General features: G+C 38.8%; 1 pseudogene; it reads left to right on the forward strand.

The window, feature by feature from the left end:
* The first annotated feature begins 21148 nt into the window (after positions 1-21148).
* On the forward strand, positions 21149-21290 carry LOC113197834 (U2 spliceosomal RNA; annotated as a pseudogene).
* The last annotated feature ends 746 nt before the right edge of the window (positions 21291-22036 follow it).

The raw sequence follows: 22036 nt of genomic DNA on the forward strand, positions 1-22036 counted from the left end.
AAACGAACCCTATCCATAACACTAACACTAACATTAACCATAACCGTAACCCTAACACTAACTCTAAACCTAACCCTAAACCTAGCACTAACACTAACCCTAAACTTAACCCTAAAAATAAACCTAACCCTAACCCTAAAAGTAAAATTAATCCTAACCATAACCTTAAACCTAACCCTAACACTTACACAAACCCTAACCCTAAACCTAACATTAACCTTAACCTGAAACCTAACACTAACAAAAACCCAAACCCCAACCTAATCCTAATGCTAATGCTAACCGTAACTCTAACCCTAACCCTAAACCTAAAACAAATCCTAACCCTAACCCTAAAACAACTCCTAACCCTAATCAAAACCCTAATCCCAACACAAACCCTAACTCTAACCCTAACTCTAACCATAACACTAACCCTAACCATAACCATAACAGTAACCCCAACCTAACCCAAACCCTAACCCTAACCTCACGCTAAACCTAAACTCAATCCTAACTCTAAAACTAACCTTAACCCAAAACCTAAACCCTAAACTCACACTACCACTAACACTAAAACAAAATCTAAACCTAACACAAACCCTAACCCTAACCCTACCCCTAAACTAACCCTAACCCTATCGCTACACTTAACAGAATCCTAAACGAAACCATAAACATAACCCTAACCTTAACTCTAATATTAACAAAAACCCTAACCCTAACCCTAACCCTAACCCTAAACCTAACCATAAAACTAACACTAAAACAAACCCTAACCCTAAACCTAACAATTAACCCTAAATCTAACCCTAACACTACACCTTACACTAATGCTAACCGTAACCCTAACCATAACACTAGTTCTAACTGTAAACCTAACCAGAAACCTAACACATAGCCTAACCCTAAACCTAACCCTAAAACTAACAGTAACCCTAACTCTAACCCTAACACTAACCCTAAACCTAACGCTAACCATAATCCTAACCCTAACACAAATCGTAACCTAACACTAATTCAAAACCTAACACTAACCATAACCATAACCATAACCCTTACCCTAACACTACTCCTAAAACTAACCCTAACCCTAATCCTAACCCTAACATTACAACTAACACTAACCCTAAACCTAAACATAACCCTAAACCTAACCCTATACCTAACCCTAACTCAAGCCCTAACACTAACCGTGACATTAAATCTAACCTAACCCTAACCATAACCCTACTTCTAACACTAACAATAGCCCTAAATCTAACACGAACTCTATCCGTAACCCTAACCCTAACATTAACCCTAACCCTAACCCTAAACCTAACCCTGTACCTAGCCCTAACACTAACCCTAACCCTAAACTGAATCCTAATCCTAACAATAACTGTAACCCAAACATTAACCCTAAACCTAAACTAATCCAAACCATATTTGTAACCCTAACCCTAACCCTACACAAACCTTAACCCTAACCCTAACATTATCCCAAACCTAACCCTAACACTAACACTAACCCAAACCCCAACCCTAACCCTAACGCTAATCCTAATGGTAACCCTAATCCTAACCTTAAACCTAACACTAACTCTAACCCTAACCCTAACCGTAACCGTAACCGTAACCCTAACACAAATCCTAACTCTAACCCTAACAATAAACCTAATCCTAATCTTAACCGTAGCCCTAATACTAATCCTAAACCTAACCATAACCATAACTGTAACCCTAACACAAACCCTAACTCTAACCCTAATACTAAACCTAATCCTAATCTTAACCGTAACCCTAATACTAACCCTAACCCTAACCCTAATCCTAACCCTAACCCTAATCCTAACCCTAACACTTACCCTAACCTTAACCCTAGCCATAACCCGAATCCTAATATGAAACCTAACACTCACCCAAACCCTAATCCTAACACTAACCCTAACTCTAACCCTAACCCTAAGACTAACCCTAATCCTAACCTTAACCATAACCCTAACACTAATCCTAAACTTAACACTAACTATAAGTCTAACCCTAATACTTTCCATAACCGTAACACTAAACCTAACTCTAATAAAAACCCTAACCATAAACCACACCATAACACAAAACCTAACCCTAACCCAACACTAAACCTAACATTAACACTAACGCTAACCCTAACCCTAAATCTAAAACTAATTCTAACCCTAAACATAACCCTAACCCTTACCTTTCACTCACCCTAACCCTAACCCTAACCCTAACCCTAACCCTACACTAAACCTAAACCTATCTTTAACCCTAACACTGCAACTAAACCTAACCCTATCCCTAAACCTAAACCTAACACTAACCCTAACCCTAACCTTAACCCTAACACTAACCCTTACACTGACCCCTACCCTAACACTATTTCAAACCCTAACCTAAACCTAACCCTATAACAAACCCTAAACCAACCCTAAAACTAAAAATAAACCTAACCCTAACCCTAATTCTTATATTAACTGTAAACCTAAACCTAACCCTAACACTAACTCTAACCATATCCTTAACCCTCACCCTAATACTTACCCTAACTCTAACCCTAACCCTAACATGTAACTAACACTAACACTAACCCAAACACATACCCTAAAACTAACAGTAACACTAACCCTAAGCCTAACCCTAACAGTAACTCTAACTCTAAATCTAACCCTAAATCTAACCCTAAAACAAACGCTAACCCTAAACCAAACACTAACCCTAAACCTCACCCTAAACCTAACACTAACCCAAAACCCAACACTAACCCTAACGCTAATCCTACCATAACCCTAACCTTAACCCTAATTCTAAACCTAAACCTACCACAAACCCTAACCCTAACGATAACCCTAACCCTAACCCTAACACTAACCCTAACACTAACCCTAAAACTAACCCTAAGCATAAACCTAACCCTAATAATAACCCTACCCTAACCCTAACCCTAACCTAATGCTATCCCTTAACCTAACACTAACCCTAACCCTAACACTAAACCTAAACATAACCCTAACCGTAACTCTAACACTAATCCTAATTGTAACCCTAAACATAAACCTAACCCTAACCCTAACACAAACTCTAACCGTAACCTAACTCTAAACCTATCACTAACCCTAAACCTCACCCTAAACCTAACACTAACCCAAACCCCAACACTAACCCTAATGCTAATCCTAACTGTAACCCAAAACTTAACCCTAATTCTAAACCTAAACCTACCCAAAACCCTAAACCTATTCCTAGCCATAACACTAACCCTAACCCTAACCCTAACACTAACCCTAACACTAACCCTAAGCATAAACCTAACCCTAACCCTACCCTAAAACATACACTAATTCTAAACCTAACCATAAATGTAACCTTTACACTAACCCTAACCCTAACCCTAACACTAAATGTAACCGTAACCTTAACCAGAACACTAACACATAGCCTAACCCTAACCCTAACACTAACACTAACCTTAACCCTAAAACTTACCCTAAATTTAACCCTACCACAAACCCTAACCACATCCCTGAACCTAAAGTAACACTAACCCTAACCGTAAACCGAATCCTAACCATAACTGTAACACTAACCCGAACCCTAACCCTAACATAAACCCAAACCCTAACCTGAAATCTAACCCTAAAACAAAACCTAACCCTAACCCTAGCACTAACCCTAAACCTAACCTTAACCCTAACCCTAACACTTACCCTAAACCTAACCCTAACTCTAAGACTTACCCTAAATCTAACCCTAAACCTAACACTAACCCTAACCATAACCCTTACACTAACCCTAAAACTAGCCCTAACCCTAACCCTAACCCTAATTCTAAAAATAATACAAACCCCAAACCTATACCTAACCAAACCCTAACCCTAACCCTAATAAAAACACAAACCCCAACTCTAACCTTTTCTAAACGCTAACCCTCAACTTAACCCTAACTCTAACACAAACCCTAACACTAACCCTAACCCTAATCCTAACCCTCAACCTAACCCTAACCCTAAACCTTTCACAAACCCTAACCCTAGCCCTAACACTAACTCTAACCTTAACCCTAACCCTAACACTAATACTTATCCTAACCCTAAACTTAACCCTAACCCTAACCCTAACCCTAACCCTAAGCCTAACTCTAAACCTAACCCTAACACAAACCCTTACACTAAACCTTACACTAACCCTCACTCTAATGCTAATGCTAATCCGAACCATAACCCTGACAATAACAATAAACATAACCCTAACACAAATCCTAACCCAAACCTTAACCCTAAACCTAACCTATCCCTAACCCTAACCCTTACCTAACCATAACACTAAACCAAACCCTAACACTAACACTAACCCTAACACTAAACCTAACCTAACCCTAAATCTGAATCTAAGCCCCAAACTAACTCTATCACTAATCCTAACCCTAACCCTAACCCTAAACCTAACATTAATTCTAACCCTAACCCTCACCCTAATACTAACACTAACACTAAGCCTAACCCTAACCCTGAACCTATCCCTAACCCTAACCCAAACAATAACACTTACCCTAAACCTAATATAACCCTAACTCTAACCCTTATTCTATTCATAACCCTAATACTAAACCTAAGCCTATATTTAACCCTAACACTATCCCTAACCCTCACCCTAACACAAACCCTAACCCTAACCCTAACATTAACAAAAACAATAATCCTAAATGTAATCCTAACACAAACCATAACCGTAACCCTGACCATAATCTAAATCTAACTCTAAACCTTACATGATTCCTAAACATAACTGTAACCCTAACCTAACCCAAACCCTAAAACAAACCCAAACCCTCACCGTAACACTAACCCTAAACCTAACCCTAACCTTCACATTAATCCTAACCCTAACCCTAACCTTAACCCCAAAACAAACACTAAGCCTACCCCTAACATTAACCCTAAACCTAACCCTAAACCTAACCCTTACACTAACCTTAACCCTAACTCTAACCGTAACACTGACTCTAACCGAAACCTTAACCCTAATCCTAACACTTACCCTAAGCCTAACCCTAACTCTGACACCCTAAACCTAACCATAACCCTAACACTAACCATAACCATAACCCTAAAAATAACTCTAAAACTAAACATAACCCTAACCCTAACCCTAATTCTAACCACAACACATACCCTAAACCTAAACATAACACTAACCCCAAACCTAACCCTAACCCTAACAATAACCTTAACCCTAACCATAACCCTAACCTTAACACAAACCCTAACCCTAATCCTAAACCTAACACTAACTCTAACCTTAACCCTATCCGTAACATTAACTCTTACCCTAACCCTAACCTTAACCATAATCCTAACAGTAACCCTAAAACTAACCCCAATGCTAACCCTAAACCTAAGCTTAACCCTAACCCTAACCCTAACATGAACAATAACCCTAACCCTAACACTAACCCTAACCCTAACCCTAACACGAACCCTAACCCTAACACTAACATTAACCCTAACACTAACCCTAAGTATAATCCTAATCCAAACAGTAACCCTAACTTTAAGCCTAACCCTAACACTAACCCAAACCCCAACCCTATCCCTAAGGAGAATCCTAACCGTAACCCTAACCCTAACCCCAACCCCAATCCTAACCCTAACCCTAACCCTCACACTAACCCTAATTCTAACCCTATCCCTTACACTAACCCTAAACTTAACTTTAACCCTAACACTAAACCTAACCCTAACACTAACACTAAACCTGACACTAAACCTAACACTAACCCTAACCCTAACAGTAACCCAACTGTAACCCTTATCCTATTTGTAACCCTAACACTAACCCTAAACCTATCTTTAACTCTAACACTATCCCTAACCCTAACCCTAACCCTAAATCTAACCCTAACCCTAAAGCTAAACCTAACACTAACCCTAAACCTATCTTTAACTCTAACACTATCCCTAATCCTAACCCTAACCCTAAATCTAACCCTAACCCTAAAGCTAAACCTAACACTAACCCTAAACCTAACCATGACAGGAACCCTAACCCTCATCCTCACACTAACCCTAACTGCTGGGGTCCAGCCCCAGTGGGGTCCAGGGAGTCCTGAAGGAGGAGTGGCGTCAGCGAAATGATGAGACAGGAGTCATTTCGTTTGAGCAATCTTCAGAGAGAGAGAGCTAAAGCTGCTTTCTCTGGGTCCCCTTTTTATTACAATTTTTCTCATCATTATAGATTCACAATATGTCATTGATTATATAATTTAAAACTTTGCCAAGACATGACATTTCCTTAACCATGATTGAGAGCACACCGATCTACATTCTTCCGGGATATGACCCCCAGCCATACAATCATCAAAGTACAGAATCATCAATAAAACATGTCACCAATTTACATCCTTCAGATTTTCCCAAGATTTACTATTTTTCCCAAGATATGTAATTTCCTTATTAACTAATGCCAAACTACGTAACCAGACTCTAAGTCTCCTAGCCAATCATTAACCTAAAGTACACTTGTACTTTATTTTTAATCTAAAATTCCCATCTAAAAAAGTCCCTTTAAATCTTATATTTAAAATATCCTAAAGTTTATGAATCATCCTTAAAGCATATCAGAAACCTATACAACTAAAGACTTAAGAATTTCTAAACTTAAGAATCTAAATAAAATAATATTTCTAACATTATTCTAAAACTGTGTCTTATAAAGCTATTTTAATTAATTCCTAAATTTATTCTCATAAAACTGGTTGAGCTGCTTTCTCAAAGAGTTTCTTTGTTTCTCAGTCAAGGTACACTAGTTCTCAAAGAATTTGTTTCTCAGTCAAGGTACACTAGTTCTCATAGAGTTTGTTTTTCAGAGGATGATTGTTGTCTGTTATTAGGTTTGTCCACAATGTACTAAGATAGAAGAGTAGCCTTTTATTTTGTCCTTTATATGCTGAGGGATGGTAGAACGGCCTCCAAGGCATGAACTACCTGTTCTGTTCTAGCCATCTGAAATTTAATTTGTTTGGCATTTAACATGCTCATGCCTCCTGTGAGAAACATAAGCATGAAAATGCAAAGTCCCAATTACATAAAAAAGGGTCTCATGGTTTCGGTTACCCACCAACCAGCGTGGCTTTGCCAGCATTCATCCTCACTGTGACCCTGTCAAGACAGTGGGAGAGCGGCTTTGCCAACACTTTTTCTCACTGTGACCCTGTCAAGACAGTGAGTGGGGGATCGCCTTCATCACCTAACCCTAACTCTAACCCTAACCCTAAATCTAACCCTAACACAAACCCTAACCGTAACCCTGACCCTAACCTAAACCTAACTCTAACCCTAACCTGAATCCTAACCATAACTGTAACCCTAACCCTAAAGCTAACCCTAACACAAACCCTAACCCTAACCCTAATCCTAACCCTAACCCTAAAACAAATCCTATTCCTAACCCTAATACTAACCCTAAACGTAACCCTAACCCTAACCCTTACACTAACCCTAACCCTAATACTAAATCTATCCTAACATTAAACCTAACCCTAATACCATAACCCTAACCCTAACTCTACCCTAGCCTTAACACTAACCCTAATTCTAATCCTAAACTAACCCTAACCTTAACCCTAACACAAACCCTAACCCTAAAACTAACACTAACCCTAACTCTAACCCTAACACGAACCCTAACCCCAAACTTAACACTAACCCTAACCCTAACTCTAACAGAAACCCAAACCCCAACCCTAACCCTAAACCTAACTGTAACCCTAATCCTAAACCTAAACCTAACAAAAACTCTAACTCTAACCCTAACCCTAACACTTACCCTAACCCTAACACAAACCCTAACCCTAAATATAACCATAACGCTAATCTAACCCTAAGTCTAACCTAACGCTAACCCTTACCCGAACTCTAACCCTAACTCTAAAACTAACCTTAAACCATAACCCTAACCCTAAAACAAATCCTAACACTAAACCTAACCCTAATCCTAACACAAAATCTAACCCTAATCCTAACCTAACCCTAACCCTATCCCTAACCCTTAACAAAATCCTAACTGTAACCATAACCCTAACCCTTATGGTAAACCTAACATTAACACAAACCCTAACCCTTACCCTAACACTAACAATAACCCTAGCCCTAACCCTAACTCTAACCCTTATCCTATTCATAACCCTAACACTAATCCTAAACCTATCTTTAACCCTAACACTAACCCTAACCGTAAGCCTAACCCTAAAACTAACCCTAAAACTAACCCTAACCCTAACCCTAACACTAACCCAAACCCTAAACTCAACACGAACCCTAACCCTAACCCAAACCCAAACCATAAATCTAATCTTAACACAAACCTTACACATAACCCTGACCCTAACTTAACCCTAACCTAACCCTAACCTGAATCCTAAATGAAACCTTAACCCAAACCCTAACCCTAACACAAACACTAAACCTTACCCTAACACTAACCCTAAACCTAACCCTAAACCTTACAATAAAAATAACCCTAACACTAATTCTAATCCTAACCCTAAACCTAACCCTAAAACAAAATATAATCATAAGCCTAACCCTAACCCTAAATTTAAACCTAACCCTAACCCATACACTAACCCTAACCCTAAATCTATCCCTAACACTAACTCTAACCATATCCTTAACCCTAATCCTAACACTTAGACTAACCTTACCCCTAACTCTAACAGTTTCCCTCACCCTAACCCTAACCCTAAAACTAACCCTAAACTTAACCCTAACACTATAACTAAACTAACCCTAACTCTAACCCTAACTCTAAACCTAACACAAACCCTAAGCCTAAACCTAACCCTAACCCTAACCCTAAACTTAACACCAACCCAAACCCCAACCCTAAAAATAACCCTAATCCTAACCGTAACACTAACCTTAACCCTAACACTAAAACTAACTCAACACAAACCCTAACCCAAACCCTACTCTAACCCTAACTCTAACCCTAACACTAACATTAACACTAACCCTAACATTAACTCTAATCCTAAACCTAACCCTAAGCATAACCATGACTCTAACCCTAACCCTAACACAAACCCAAAACCTAACCTAACCCTAACCCTATCACAAATCCTAACACCAACTCTAACCTAACTCAAACACAAACCCTAACCCTAACCCTAACACTAAATCTATCCATTCCACAAACCGTAACCTTAAACCTAACACTAACCCTAAACCTAACCCTAACCATAAACCTTACACTAACCCTATCTCTAACCCTCACACCAACTAACCATAAGCCTAACCAGAATCCTAACACATAGCCTAAACCTAACCATAACACTAACACTAACCATAACACTAACCCTAATCCTAACGCTAACCTTAACCTTAACCCCATCACGAATCGTAATGCTAATCTTAACCCTAAGCCTAACAGTAACCCAACCCTAACCCTAACCCTAACCCTAACACTAACCCTAACATTAATCCTAACCTAACCCTAACCCTAACACTAAACTCTAGCCCTAACACTAACCCTAACACTAACCCAAAGAGTAAATCTAACTCTAACCATAACCCTAACCCTAACCCTAACACTAACCCTAACACAAACCCTAACCAAAATCATAACCCTAAAACTAACCTAACCCTAACCCTAACCCTGATGCTAAAACGAAACCTATCCCTAACCCTAACACTAACCTTAAACATGACCCTAACCCTAACACTAACCTTAAAACTAAACTTAAATGTAGCCCTAACACTAACCCTAAACTTATCCCTAATATTAAACCTAACACTAACCCTAAACCTAACCCTAAGCCTAACCCTAACCCAAACCCTAACTCTAAACCTAGCCCTAAACCTAACCCTAACCCAAACCCTAACATAAACCCTAACCCTAATTCTAACCTAACCCTAACACAAACCCTAAAACTAACCCTAACCCTAAACGTAACCCTAACCCTAACACAAACCCTAACCCTAAACCTAACACTAACCCTAAACCTAACCGTAAATGTACCCCTTACACTAACACTAACTCTAACCCTAAAACTAATGCTAACTCTAACCGTAACCCTAACCAGAACCCTAACACATAGCCTAAACCTAACCCTATCCCTTACACTAACAGTAACCCTAACCCTAAACCTCACACTATCCTTAACCTTAACGCTAACCTTAATCCTAACCCTAACACGAATCATAACCCTAAACCTAACACTAACGCTAACACTAATCCTAACCCTAACCTTAATATTAACCCTAATCTGAACCTGAACCCTAACGCTAACTCTAACACTAACCCTAACCCTAATCTTAATCCTAACCCTCACATTAACCCTAATTCTAACCTTAACCCATACACTAACTGTAAACCTAACTTTAACCCTAACACTAAACCTAACCCTAAACCTAAATCTAACCCTAATACTAAGCCTAACAGTGACACTAACCCTAAGGCTATACCTAACCCTAACTCTAACCCATATCCAATTGGAATCCCTAACACTAACCCTAAACCTATCTTTAACCCTAACACTATCCCTAACCCTAACCCTAAACCTAAACCTAACACTAACCCTAACCCTAAACCTAAACCGAACACTAACCCTAACCCTAAACCTAACACTAACCCTAACCCTAAACCTAAATCTAACCCTAACACAAACCCTAAAAATAACCCTGACCCTAAACTAATCCTAAACCTAAGCCTAACACGAATCCTAACCTTAACCATAACCCTAACCCTAACCCTAACCCTAACACAAACCCTAACCCTAACACTAACCCTAAACCTAACCCTGACACTAACCCTTACACTATCTAACCCTAAACCTAATCTTAACACAAACCCTAACATTAACCCTAACCCTAATCGTAAACCTATCTTGAACCCTAACACTAACACTAACCCTAACACAACCCTTAACCCTAACCATAACAGTAACCCTAACTAACCGAAACCCTAACCCTAACCTAATGCTAACACTAAACCTAACCCTAACTCTAAAACTAACCTTTATCCAAAACCTAACCCTAACCCTAACACTAACCCTAACTGTAAAAATAACCTTAACCCAAAACCTAACCCTAACCCTAACATTAACCCTAACTGTAAAACTAACCTTAACCCAAAACCTAACCCTAACCCTAACACCAACCATAATCTTAACACAAAACCTAAACCTAACACAAAATCTAAACCTAACACAAAACCTAACCCTAACCCTAACCTAACCCTGAAAAAACCATGAAACTAACCATAAACCTAACCCTAAAATTACTAAAAACCCTAATCCTAACCCTAACCCTAACACTAACCCTAAACCTAACCCTAACCCTTTACCTTATACTAACCCTAACCCTAAACCTAACACTAAATCTAATCGTAACTATAGCTATAACCCTAAACCTAACCATAACTCTATCTCTAACCATGACCCTAAACAGAACCCTATCACATAGACTAATCCTAACCCTAACCCTAACACTAACCCTAACCCTAACCATAACCATAACCTAAACCTAACACTAAAACTAAAACCAACCATAAACCTAACACTAAATCTAACCCTAAACCTAAACCTAACATTAACCCTAACCCTAACCCTAACACTCAGCCTAAGCCTTACCTTAACCATAACCCTAACAGTAACACTAACCCTAACCCTAATCCTAAACCTAACTTTATCCCTAATCCTAATAGAAACCCTATCACAAAACCTAAAACTATCTCTAACACAAATCTTAACCCTAACCCTAACACTAAACCTAACATTAACGGTAAACCTAACCCTACCTCTAACTATAAAACTAACCTAAACCCTAACCCTAACCTTAACCCCAACCCTTACCTAATTGTAACACTAACCCTAACACTAAACATAACACTATCCCTAACCCTAACCCTAACACTAACCCTAAACCTATCTTTAACCTTAACACCATCCCTAACCCTAACCCTAACCCTAACCTTAAGCCTAACACTAACCCTAACACTAACACTAACCCTAACTCTAACCCTAAACCTAACCTCAACCCTAACTCTAACCCTAACACATACTCTAAGGCTAACCCTAACTCTAACACAATCCACAACCCTATCCCTAACCCTAATCCTAACCATAACCCTAACCTTAACCCTAACCCTAACCCTAACCCTAACACAAAACTTAAGCCTTACCCTAACCGTAACACTAATCCTAAAACTAAAAATAACACTAAATCTAAACCTAACCATAACCCTAAACGTAACCATAACCCTAACCCTAACCCTATCACAAACCCTAACGTTAACACTAACCCTAAACGTAACCCTAACAATAAACCAAACTCCAACCCTAACTCTAAAGCTAATCTTAACCGTAACCCTAACCTTAACCCTAACCCTAACCCTAAACGTAACACAAAACCTAACCCTAACCCTAACACTAACACTAACCTGAACCTTAAACCTAACCCTAACACTAACATCAACACTAACCCTAACTTTAATCCTAACCCTAAAAATAACCCTTACTCTAACCCTAACCCTAACCCTAAACCTAACACTAACCCTAACCCTAACCCTAACACTAACGCTAAACATTACCCTAAACCAAACTCTATCCCTAATCCTAACCATAACCATAACCTTTACCCTAAACCTAACCCTATCCCTAATCCTAACCATAACCATAACCGTTACCCTAAACCTAACCCTAACCCTAACATGAAGCCTAACCCTAACCCTAACCCTAACCTAAACCTAACACATACCCTAACCCTAACCCTAACACTAACCCTAACACAAACCCTAACCCTAAAACTAACACTAACTCTACACCTTAAAAGTAAACGTAGCACTTACACTAACCCTAACCCTATCCCTAACCTTAACCCTAACACTAAACCTTACACGAACCCTAACCCTAACCTTATCACTAACCTTCACACTAACCCTAACCCTAACACTAGCCCTAAACCTAATCCTTAACCTAGCCCTATCAATAACCCTAACCCTAACCCTAAACCTAAACCTAACCCTAACTGAAACCCTAACCCTAACCCTAAACTAATCCTAATTGTGACCTAACCCTAACCTTATTCCTTAAACAAACCTTAACCCTAACCCTAACATTAACTTTAATCCTAACCCTAATCCTAACACTAAACCAAACCCCAACCCTATCCCTAACGCTAATCCTAATCTTAACACTAACCCTAATCCTAAACTTAACCCTAACCCTAAAACAAGCCCTAACCCTAAACCTGATGCTAACCCTAACACAAACTTAAAGCTAACACTAACCCTAACCCTAACACTCAACCTAGCCCTTACCCTAACCATAATCCTAACAGTAACAGTAACCCTACTCCTAAACCTAATTTTATCACTAATCATATTAGTAACCCTATCACTAACCCTAAACCTATCTCTAACACAAATCTTAACCCTAACCCTAACCCTATCCCTAACTATAAAACTAACCCAAACCCTAACCCTAACTCTAACCCTTACCTAACAGCAACACTAACCCTAACACTAACCCTAACACTAACCCTAACCCTAACCCTAACACTAACCCTAAACCTATCTTTAACCTTAACACCATCCCTTATCCTAACCCTAAACCTAACACTAACCCTAACCCTAACACTAACCCTAATTCTAACCCTAAACCTAACCCCAACCCTAACTCTAACCCTAACACATACCCTAATGCTAACCCTAACACTAACACAAACCACAACCCTATCCCTAAACCTAATCCTAACAATAACCCTAATCTTAAACCTAACCCTAACACTAAAGCTAACACAAGCCCTAACACTAACCATAAACCTAACGCTAACCTTAACACTAACCCTAACACAAACCCTAACCCTGACCATAACAGTAACACTAACCTAACCCTAACCTAACACTAACCTAACACTAACCCTATCACTAAACCTATCTCTAACTCGAAAACTGATGTTAAACAAAAACCTATCCCTAACCCTAACACTAACCCTAATCTCATACAAAATCTAAACCTAACACAAACCCTAACCCTAACCCCAAACCTATCCCTAAACCTAAAACCGAATCCTAATCATAACCATAAACCTAACTCTAACCCTAAACTAACCCCAACCCTATCTTTAACCCTAACCCGAATCCAAATCGTATCCATAACCCTAAACACAACCCTAACCCTAACATCAACACAAACTCTAACCCTAACCCTAACACTAACCCTAAACATAACCCTAACCCTAAACTTTACACTAACCCTAATCCTAACCCTAACAATTACCCTAACCCTAACCTTAACCCTAACCTAACACTACCTTAACACTAACCCTAACCCTAACACTAACACTAACTATAACCTAAACCCTAACACTAACAGTAACCCTAACACAAACACTAACCCTAACCATAACAGTAACCCTAACCTAACACTAACCCTAACCCTAAACCTAATCCTAACTCGGAAACTAACCTTAAACCAAAACCTATCCCTTACCCTAACACTAACCCTAATCGTAACACAAAATCTAACCCTAACACAAACCCTAACCCTATCCCTAACCCTAACCCGAACCCTAACCCTAACATTAACATAAATCTAACCCTAACCCTAACACTAACTCTAACCCTAACCCTTACCTAACAGTAACCTTAACCCTAACACTAACCCTAAACCTAACCCTAACCCTAACACCAAACCTAAACATAATCCTAACACTTACCCTAACCCTAACCCTAATACTAACACTAACCCTAAACCTAACCCTAACCCTTACCCTCACCCTAACCCTAACAGTAACACTAACCGAATCCTAATCCTAAACCTAACTCTATCCCTAATCCTATTTGTAACCCTAACACTGACCTAAACCTATCTCTAGCACAAATATTAACCCTAAACATAACTCTAAACCTAACACTAACCCTAAACCTAACCATTACCTAACAGTAACCCTAAACCTAACCCTAACCCCAACACTAAACCTAACTCTAATCCTAACCCTAACCCTAAACCTAAACATAAACCTAACACTAAACCTAACCCTAACCCTAAACCTAACCCTAACCCCAACACTAAACCTAACTCTAATCCTAACCCTAACCCTAAACCTAAACATAAACCTAACACTAAACCTAACCCTAACCCTAAACCTAACCCTAACCCCAACACTAAACCTAACTCTAATCCTAACCCTAACCCTAAACCTAAACATAAACCTAACACTAAACCTAACCCTAACCCTAAACCTAACCCTAACCCCAACACTAAACCTAACTCTAATCCTAACCCTAACCCTAAACCTAAACATAAACCTAACACTAAACCTAACCCTAACCCTAACACTATCACTAACACTAACCCTATCACTAACCGTAACACTAAATGTAACCCTATCCCTAACCCGAACCCTAACGCGAACCCTAAACCTAACACAGACCCTAACCCAAACTGCAACCCTAAACCTCACCTAACCCTAACCCTAACCCTAATACTAACACTAACCCTAACCCTAACACGAATCCTATCCCTAACCCTAACACTAACCTTAAACCTAAACCTAACCCTAACACTAACCCTAAACCTAACCCTCAACCTAGACCTAACCCTAACCCTAAACTTATCCCAAACACTAAACCTAAACCTAACCCTAAACCTAACTTAACCCTAACAAAAACCCCAACTGTAAACCTAAACACTAACCCTAAACAGAACCCTAACCCTAACCCTTATACTATGCCTAACCTTAACCATAACACTAACACTATCTCTAACCGTAACCCTAACCAAAATCCTAACACATAGCCTAACCCTAACACTAACACTAAACCTAACCCTAATGCTAACACTTACCCTAAACCTAATGCTAACCTTAACCCTAACCCTAACTGTAACACTATTCCTAACCATAACCCTAACCCTAACACTAACCATATCACTAACCCTAACCGTAACCCTAAACCTAACACTAACCCTAACACTAACCCTAACACTATCACTAACCCTAACACTAACCCTAACCCTATCACTAACCCTAACACTAACCCTAACCCTAACACTAACCCTAATCCTAATTCTAACACAAACCCTAGCCTAAACACTAACCCTAAACCTAACCTAGCCCTAACCCTAAACCTACATCTAACAATACACCTAACCCTAACCCTAACCCTAACACGAATCCTATCCCTAACCCTAACCATAACACGAACCCTATCCCTAACCCTAACCCTAACACTAAACCTAACCCTAACCCTAACACTAACCCTAACACTAATCCTAACACTAACCTAACCCTAACCATAACCCTAAACCTAACTCTATCTCTAACCCTAACACAAACTCTAACCTAAACCATAACCCTAATCCTAACCTGACCCTAACCCTAAACCTAATTCTAACACTAAACCTAACCCTCACCCTAACAGGAACCCTATCTGTAACCCTAACACTAACCTTAACCCTAACCCTAACCCTAAATCTAAACCTAAACCTAACCCTAAACCTAGCCCTAACCCTAAATTTAAACTGAACCCTAACACTAACTGTAACCCTAACCTGGAACCTAAACCTAATCCTAAATGTAACCCTAACCCTAACCCTAAACCTAACCCTAACCTTAACCCTCACACAAACCCTAACCCTAACCTTAACATTAACACTAACCCTAACAGTAACATTAACCCAAACCCCAACCATAAACCTAATGCTAATTCTAACCGTAACCCTAATGCTAACCCTAAACCTAACCCTAGCCTAAAACAAACCCTAACCCTAACCCTAACCCTAATCCTAACACAAAACCTAACTCTAACCGTAACATTAACCCTAAGCTAACATAACAGTAACCCTAAGCTAACACTAACAGTAACCCTACCCTAACGCTAACCCTAACCCTAACCCTAACTCTAAAACTAACCTTAACCCAAAATCTAACCCTAACCCTAACACGAACCCTAAACCTAACACAAAATGTAAACCTAACACAAACCCAAACCCTAACACTAATCCTAACGGAAACCATAAACCTAATCCTAACCCGAACACTAATATCAACATAAAACCTAACACTAAACCTAACACTAAATCTAACCCTAAACCTAATCCTTACACATAACCTAACCCTAAACCTAACACTAACACTAACCCTAATCCTAACCCTAACAGTAACCCTAAACCTAACCATAACCCTAACTCTAATCCTGAAAGTAACCATAACAATAACCCTAAACCTAACACAAAACCTAACCCTAAACTAACCCTAACCATAAAACAAACCCTAACCCTAAACCTAACCCTAACCCTAACCCTAAAACTAACCTTTGCCCTAACCATAACACTAACCCCAAACCCAGCCCTAACCCTTACCCTAAATCTAACCCTTACAGAAACCCTAACGGTATCCCTAATCCTAACCTAACCCTAACCCTAACCCTAAACCTAAACCAAATCCAAACCGTAACCATAAAGCTAACCCTAACCCTGACCCAAACCCTAACACTAACATTAACCCTAACAGTAACCCTAACCCTAACACTAACACTAACCCTAACACTAAGCCTAACCCTAACCCTAAACCTAACCCTAAACCTAACCCTAACCCAAATCCCAACCCTAACACTAACCCTAATCCTAACCGTAACCCTAATCTTAAACCTAACCCTAACCCTAACAAAAACCCTAACAATAACCCTATCTCTAACACCCTAAACCTAAACTTAACTCTAACACTAACCCAAACACTAACTCTAACACTAACCCTAAACCTAACCCTAACCCTAACTGTAACTGTAAACCTAACCTTAACCATAACCCAAACACAAACCCTAACACTAGCCTAACCATAACCCTAACCCTAACCTAACCCATACACAAACATAACCCTAACCCTAACCCTAACGCTAACACTAACACTAACGTTAACACATATCCTATCCCTAAACCTAACACTAACCCTAAATCTAATCCTAACCCTAACCCTTACACTAAACCTAGCCCTAACCATAACGCAAACACTAACTCTAAACCTAACCCTAACCAGAACCCTAACACATAGCCTAACCCTAACCCTAACACTAACACTAACTGTAACTCTAACCCTAACACTAACACTAGCCCTAACCCTAAGGCTAACTGTAACCCTGACCCTAACACGAATTGTAACCCTAACCCTAATCCTAACCCTAACACTAACCCTAACTAACAGTAACCCTAACCTTAACACTAACCCTAACACTAAACCTAACCCTAATACTAACACTAAACTTAACCCTAACCCTGACACCAAGCCTAACTCTAACCCTAACACTCTTCTCAACTGCCAAGACACTGAGAATCATCTGAAGCCACAATTTCAGGAAGACTAGCTCTTGTGTAACCAGACAGAAGAACTTGTCATCATCCATGAGGTGCTGTATCTGTAGGAATCCAGGATATTGGAGTTAGGTAGAGTCATAGTGGGTTCCACTGAAATTTAAAAGGAAGGTCTAGGAGACCATGCAAAGTATACTTTATGGTTTAGATGTGGTATCCCCTATAAGCTCACATGTGAAAAAGTTCAAGAAGGTTTGGAGAAGAAATGATTGGGTCATAGCCTTAACCTGATAATTAAATTAATTCCTGAAGGGATTAGCTGAGTAGCTGAGTGGTATTGGAGGCAGGTGGGGTGTGGCTAGAGAAAGTGGTTTATTGGTGGCTTGGCTATGGGGTATATATTTTTTATCTGGAGAGTGGAGTCAGTCAGTCTCTCTCTCTCTCTCTCTCTCTCTCTCTCTCTCTCTCTCTCTCTCTCTCTCTCTCTCTCTCTCTCTCTCCCTCCCTCCCTCCCTCCCTCCTTCTTAATCATCATGTGAGCTGTTTCCCTCTGCGATATTCTTCCTCCATGATGTACTTCCTCACTTTTAGCCCCAAGAAATGGAGTTGGTTTTCTTTGGGCTAAGGCCTCTGAAACCATGAGCCCTTAAATAAACATTTTTTTCCTCTAAAATTGTTGTGGTCAGGTATTTTAGTCACAGTAGGGGAAAAAAAGCTGACTAAAATGACATTTCAGGGTCAAAATATCTGAATGCTATACCATACCAGGATTTTCAGGTGAAGCCAAATGTGGAATGAAGACACAAGAAACTAAGAAATACCAGTAGGGTATAATGTCTGCTGATATAAGCTGCTGATTGTGGAGGAATAGAAGACATTTTTACTTCAATCAACAAGGACGATTGGACATTTTTACTTCAACCAACAAGACCAAAGTGGCAGGGCTGTCCAAGCTCATTGTAGAGAACATCTGGTAGCTGTGTGCCTGACATATCATATGTGGAGTTACAAAACTTGTTTGGCCAACTGAGTTTTGGTATTATCCCTTATTCCTATATTCCTATTCCTTCCTTTTTGAATGGGAATATTTACTCTGTGCCTGTCTATATTGGTTTTATGTTGCTTGGCATTGAATTTTACAGGACCTCACAACCAGTTACACTATAGAAGTCTTAGAGAAAAATTAAATGCATTCAGCATTGTGAAATGGAAATGAACTTTGGGGGTCATGAGTATAATTTTATAATTTGAATATGGGTTGTTGCCCCAAAGCTCCTTTTTTATACAGGAATATTTAGAGATAAAACAATTGGATGTGAAGGCTATAACCTAATCAATCTGTCCTGGTTTTAACAGACTGTGTAATAATTGTATATAGATAGGGCATGGCTAGAGGAGATGGGCCACTGGGAGCATTCCTTGGAGCACTCTCCTTCCCTACAGCTCTTGCCCTTTTCTGCCTCTTTCTGGATCATTTGTGTGATGAATTGAGTAGCATCCCTCCATTATGCCCTTCAGCTATTAATATTCTGCTTTACCTTTGCCCTAGAGCAATAGATTGACTTATCATGAAATAAACCTCTGGATCCATGTGTCAAAATAAACTATTCCTCTTTGAAATTGTTTTTGGCAGGTATTTTGGTCACAATAACATAAAGCTGACTAACACCATCCTTAAATGAAATATGAGAATATAGTGCATCACAGAATGAGTATTCACGTTTTCTAATTATAAATTAAGAAAAAACTATGCCTATAAAGCACTCCTCAAACCCACATTTTTGATACTTCTATAAGCCCCTTTTAAATGGCAGATATTGATCTTTAATATTGTTAGGCATTGTTTCAAAGGGGCTGAAATGAGTAATGTGAACATGGTGCTATCAAGAATGACAACTCCCAATGACCTCTGATTATTTGTAAATTGCAGATATTTATCTTTATTGTGCACTAGTCCTGAGGTACTGAAAGATAGAATTTCAACATTTGCTGGGACAAATGAAAATTTCCACTGATTCATGATAACTAAATAAGAGCCTGCCTCTAGAGTATTCCTTACACTTCCATTTACTGCTGATATTACAAGCCATTTAAAATGCAAGACAAGGGTCTATAATGGGAAGTAGTCTTAAAGGACTAAAGCAAAAAAGAAATGTAAAAATGTTGATGAAAAGAATTATAATTACCAATGTCCTCTTGAAAATTTTAGAAGAAAATTCCTACCACAGTGTTTGATTGTTGTTTTTACAAATCCTTTTAATATGGCAAATATTTTGTTGTAATTTACAATGTTCCTAAAGGACTGCAAAATATAAACCCTGTACTTCAAATACTGACAAGTCCCAAAGTCCTATGCATTAATTGAGCAATAGTTTGCATTTGGAACAGTCCTTGCAGTGTGGTGCATTGCTGTTCTTACATGTTCTTTGAAAATGGTAGATATTATTCTATAATGGGGACCAGTCATAATGGGCTGGAATATATAATGTGAACATGTTGCTGGAAATATTGACAATTTACAATACATTCTGTATGAAATTAGTGAGAAACATCTTTGAAACATTTATGGGACTTTTATTTAATTGAAATTTTTACTACACACATAAAATTTCATTTATTTGTCCACAATGTACACTAGTTTTAAGGGACTAAAATGAAAATGTGAACCTATGTTGGAAATAATGACAATTTTCAATAGACTCAAGATGAATTAAGCAAGAAGCTATATTTGTAAAACTCATAGTACTTGGGTTCCTTTGCTAGTTTTTTTGTTTGTTTGTTTGTTTTGTATTGAGCATTGAATCCAGGGGTGCTCAACCATTGAGCCACAACCAAAGCCATTTTTATATTTTATTTAGAATCGCTTCTCGGCCTTTTGGCTAAGATCAAGTGTAGTATATTTTATTTAGATACAAGGTCTTGCTGATTCACTAAATGCTTCACTAAGTTGTGAAGGCTGGATTTGAATTTACAATATTCCTGCCTCGCCTCCCGAACCTCTGGGATTATATGCATGTGCCACCACACCTGTTTTCTTTGCTGTTCTTATCAGTCATTTCACAGTGGGAGATATTTGGTTATCTTTTTGGAACTGATATAAAAATGACATATGTGTGCAGGAAAAATGATGATATCCAGTGCCCTTTGATGAATTAAGTAAAAATATGCATTTGTAACATGTCTGGCACTTGTGCTTCACTGATGTTCTTACAAATATATTGTAACTGCATATATTCTGATATAATGGACACCAGTACTAAGACACTGAAAAAATAATGTAAGCATGGTGGTGAGAAGAATAATATGTCCAATACCCTCTTGAAGAATTAGAAGAACCTAACTTTGAATATTCTTAGCACTTCCATTACACTGCTGTTCTAAAAATCCTTTTTAAAAATGACAGTTATGTTTCCATAATAAGCACTAATCTTAAGATGCTAAAGTTTAAATTGTTAACCTTATGTTGGAAAAAATAAATTTCCCAGTGTTGGTGGATGGATTAAGTTATAAACTGCCTTTGGAACATTGCCAACACTTTTCTTTCACTACTAGCTGTACAAGACTCAATTCAATTGCAACTAGTTAGGTATGATAAGCATTTTCACTAAAGGGGTGAAGTAAATAATGTAAACATATAAGAATGTAAACATAGCACAATGAAAATTTCCAATTCTGAACCTTTTATTAACTGAATACCTACCACTTAAACATCCCTAGCACTTTCTTTACCTTATTTCTCTTACAAGC

Source organism: Urocitellus parryii, chromosome X, assembly GCF_045843805.1.
Source record: "Urocitellus parryii isolate mUroPar1 chromosome X, mUroPar1.hap1, whole genome shotgun sequence".
Lineage (NCBI taxonomy): Eukaryota > Metazoa > Chordata > Mammalia > Rodentia > Sciuridae > Urocitellus > Urocitellus parryii.